Genomic DNA, 4,532 nt, shown 5'->3' with positions numbered 1-4,532 from the left:
AGGTTATTTATTATTTAATTGGAGTTCAATTAATTTCTTTTAGTGGAGTAGAAATTAATTTATGAATTAATTGAATTGGGTCCATGGACCGGGTCAATTATTAATTCATTGTAGCCAATAAAATAATAGGCCCAATGGATTCTCACTCATAGCCTAACTTGATATTGGAATCATATTAGATTTGAGACATATGAATTAGAGATGGAGAAGGATTTGTTGTTTCCTTTTCTTTATTTTTATGTTGCCTATAAATATACATGGTCTATGTATATTTTAGGGGGTGATTTTTAATGAGAATGAAAAAGGAATTTATTTTCTCTCTCTAGAAAATTAGGGTTTATGTTCTCATCTAATGAAGGCTCCACAAGCCTAGTTTTCCAAGGTCATTCATGGAGGCTTATGAGTGATTCCTAAAGGCAAAACAATTACCAAAAAGATGGAGATCCAAGAAGAATGCATCTTGCTAAGGGATCTACAATAAGTGAGAACATTCACTTTAGAGGAAAGTTTTAAAGGTTTACTCAGACCTTTGATGTAAGTATTCAATCTGTTAATTGAATGATACATCATATTTTTATTTTTGCGTAAAACTTGTCTCTATGTGATGAATCAAGATATATGAATCAAAATCCCTCGAAAAGTTTTTAAAACTTACACGTTTCCCAACAGGTAGGACAAAGATTAGAGATTAACAGAACTTCTTGTGTTTTACTGTTTGTTATCAAATGAATCCTATCATTGCCAATAAAAACACTACGCAAGTTTTGTTCCCCAAGTGTTTGAAATGTCGGCAAGTTTTTATATTTGTGATCATTTAATTACTTAAATTTTCTCTAATGTAAGAAAATTTTTGGAAAACATGCTATCATAGAGTTGGGAAAAAAGCGGAAAGGAAAGAAATTCAACCAATAGAAATGTGAAAAGTTGTGCAAAATATATAATAATTTTACACATTAATGATGTAGTGACAATGTATCTTTAAAAAAAAAAGTCTTTTGAAACAGTATTTGAGATGCTCTTAACTATTAAAAAAAGAAAAAAAAAAAAAAAAATCAATTATTGAACAATCAGATAATTGAATTTAAATGTATGTATCTACAATGCCAAGACTCGCTACATATTACTATTTTTTTTCCCTCGTGAACGGTTCCAAATAAATTTTGGCTGACTTTCATTTTATTTAATTACCGATTTTTTTTTTTTTAATGTATAATACAAATATCCTTACATCTGTAGCAATTGAAGCAGTATTGCAAGAACTAATTGTTGCATGTTAATAATTTCTCAACATTCAACATGGATTAAAACTCAAAACCTGGCCCATTCGAAGATCGACAAAAAGTAAAATATAAGAACGGCAAAGAGCAAATCCGAATGAGGCATAGATTTAGAGGGTCTGGTTTGTTTGGTCCTGAGAATTGATTAGATAATCCCACCGAGAGAGAGAGAGACAAAGCCATCCCATATAGATACACCTATACATATATAGCATATATATTATAGTAGTAGGAGACGGTTGCAAATTTCAATTGCAAGTTGGCATGAACTACAACAAAGTCTCCGAGTCAGAGTTTGGTGGGCACTCTATATCAAATCTTTATGTGGAACCAATAGTACTAATTACTGACCTTTCTGTTGAACCATCAAAACCCTAATTTAAGTGTTAATCTTCTCTTCCATTCTTCCTTCGTCATGATAATCAGAACCAACAATCGGGTGTCCGACTTCGGTGACCAAAACCAAAGCCCTAATTTGTGTTGTTACAAGCACAGATTATAGATGGATTTGATTTAAAGGGTGGAAACATAGTGAAAAGAAAAATCTATTTTTGGAAACATAATGTTTTTTGGGAACAAATGTTTGGAAAGAAAATATGGGGCGGGGAAGATTTTGCCTCTATTTTGGAAAGCTTCGTAAATGAAGGGATTGGGTTTACTTTATCTTTTGGGAGATTATCCCGCCTTCATCTACTACAATTTGGCGCTCTAAAAATGGACAAACAAATAAACTCGAGTTTAATTCATAATTAAGGGTGCGATATGGCTAAATCGTGACCATGAATATTCTGAACTGAAGCAAATGAACCAACACTAAAATGGACTGAATCCATGCCCGTGCCTCGGTTGTATGGAAGCTCACAGCCGTTTAAAATTACACAGCTGTTTGGCTTGTGACTTCGCTGGTAGTTTAGTAGGCAACTTAGAGCATTTATAATGCTAAAATTTATTTTTGCATGTCAAATTTACATTTTGACAGGTGTTACAGTGTGAAAATGGTACATTTTAGCAATTCTGTTTCAATGGTACATTTCACGCAAAATGCTATTTTTTAACACAACCACTATTTTTTTCAACTATCATTCCCACCATTCATATTTACATAGTAATATTAATATTAGGCACATTCCAAGTCAAATTGTAGACATTAGAAAGAAATTAAAATTAAACATAATTTAAAAGAAGTACAAATCTAAAATATCTGGTTAAAAAAGGACAAAAAAAAAAAAAAAAAAAAACACATAAATTTTTTATAATTTTTTTACCATTATTTGTGAATTAATTTTTTTATATATATATATTTTTTCAAAAATTTATATATATTATATATATAATATATGTATAGAGATGCGAGTGGGTGATGACGGGTGAGAAACGGCACCATTTTTGGAAATGTGAGACTTGCCAAAAAAAAATGGCAGCCGCTATATATGAGAAGAAATTTGAGAATCTCAAATTTTGAGAATTCAAATAAGAGCCTATTGGAGAGGCCCTTTTTTACCCCACTCTCCTATTTTGAGTTTGAGAGGCCTAAATGAGAAAGTATTGGAGTTGCTCTTATACTCATAACGTATGTGGCGCAATGTTAATCGACAAGTGTTCTTATATTTAAAATAATTAAAAATAAATAATTTAATAGCTATTGGGTTAAACCCAAATGGATTCAAATTAAATTCTAATTATGTCTTATCTCCTCTTTCTCACGCTTCTGTCATGTGAAAGCCTAAATCTCATCTGTTCTGTTTCTCTCCCCTTCTCTCTCGCTCATATTTTTACAGAGTTGGAGGATATGCAAAATCTATAAATTGAAGTCTGATAAATAGTAGTGGAATAGCAAGAGATTGAATGATACCATCATCAAAAAATCGGACATGATACGCAATTAAGAGAAAATTATATTTATTCACAGAAATATATACCCAGCCATCAACATACTTAGCCTTTCCATCCAAGTGGTAATATACATCATCCATTCATCCTCGCTGGTTTTTTTTGATGAGCTGCCACTCCTCCATTGAATTCGTACTCCCGACTCTATAACAATATAATTGAGTTTTGCGATCAGGCAGACTTTGATTTGTATCTTCAACTGAAATGAGAATACTGTCCTTGATGACCGCGTAATCGAGGACAGTCATGGGTAATTTTTCCTCCCAACCCTGAAACTGATAAGGTAGTAAAGAAAAATATCACTCTTGATCATCATCATGATTAATAGTAATGTAAGCGAGAGAGAGAAGGGGAGAGGAAACGAACGGATGAGATTAGGGCTTCCACATGATAGAAGCGTGAGAAAGAGTAAGAGGAGAGAAAATTATAATTTGATTCGGATCCATTTGGATTTAACCCATATAACTATCAAATTATTTATTTTTAATTATTTTAAATATAAGAACACTTGTTAATTTAGCATTGCGCCACATACATGGTGAGTATAAGTTTCCTACTCACCACTAGTATTGTCCTTCTCCGGTTCAGGTTACAATCTAAATTCCTACACTCATCTATCATGAATTTGGCATGTGACTTTTCTGGTAGTTTGGTATTTCTCATAGGAATAAAAATGCCCCTTACACTCATCTATCATGCAATCGTGAGATTTGGGTAGTCTAGCTCCCATTTGCAGACTTCCATTTAGGGCTGCAACTCGGGTGGGCCCAACCTGAAATAACCCGAGCCCAGCCCAAAATTTTGTGGGCTTGGGTAATGTTTTTCTAATTTCGGTTTGGACTTAGGTTATATATTTTGAGCCCGAATTCAATTCGGGCTGGGCTTAGGTTGATATGGATAAAGCCCAACCCGAGCCCCAAAATATTATATATATTTATAATTATACTTAAGTCACAAAAGTGTAGTAGCCAAGTTGGTAGTGTGCTTGAGATTTATGTTTAAGGTTTCAGGTTTAAGTCATAATGCAGCATTAATTGATTTATTTTTTACACACAAATTCTTCTGAGGTAGGCTTAGTGCGGGCTCGGGCTGGGCTCGGGCTTAAGGCAAGTTCGGGCTGGGCTTAGGTTGAAGATTTTTTATCCCGAGATGAGTGCCAAGCCCGCCCAACCCGTCCGAATTGCAGCCCTACCTCCATTGCGTATCACAGCAAAATTATGGTTTTTTTACTTTTCTAAAAAATAAAAAAACCATTTTGAAAATAAATAAATTACATAAAACTTATTTTTTTACAATTCTAATGTGTTTGTGTGTGGATATATATATATATATATATATATATATATATATATATATATATTTGAA

The sequence above is a fragment of the Cornus florida genome, unplaced genomic scaffold (genome assembly GCF_030987335.1).
Source record: "Cornus florida cultivar Cherokee Brave unplaced genomic scaffold, ASM3098733v1 CherokeeBrave_3.0.0_Hap2_Chr06, whole genome shotgun sequence".
NCBI classification, from domain to species: Eukaryota; Viridiplantae; Streptophyta; class Magnoliopsida; order Cornales; family Cornaceae; genus Cornus; species Cornus florida.
The sequence above is the reverse complement of the archived record's forward strand: the minus strand, read 5'-3'. Positions refer to the sequence as shown.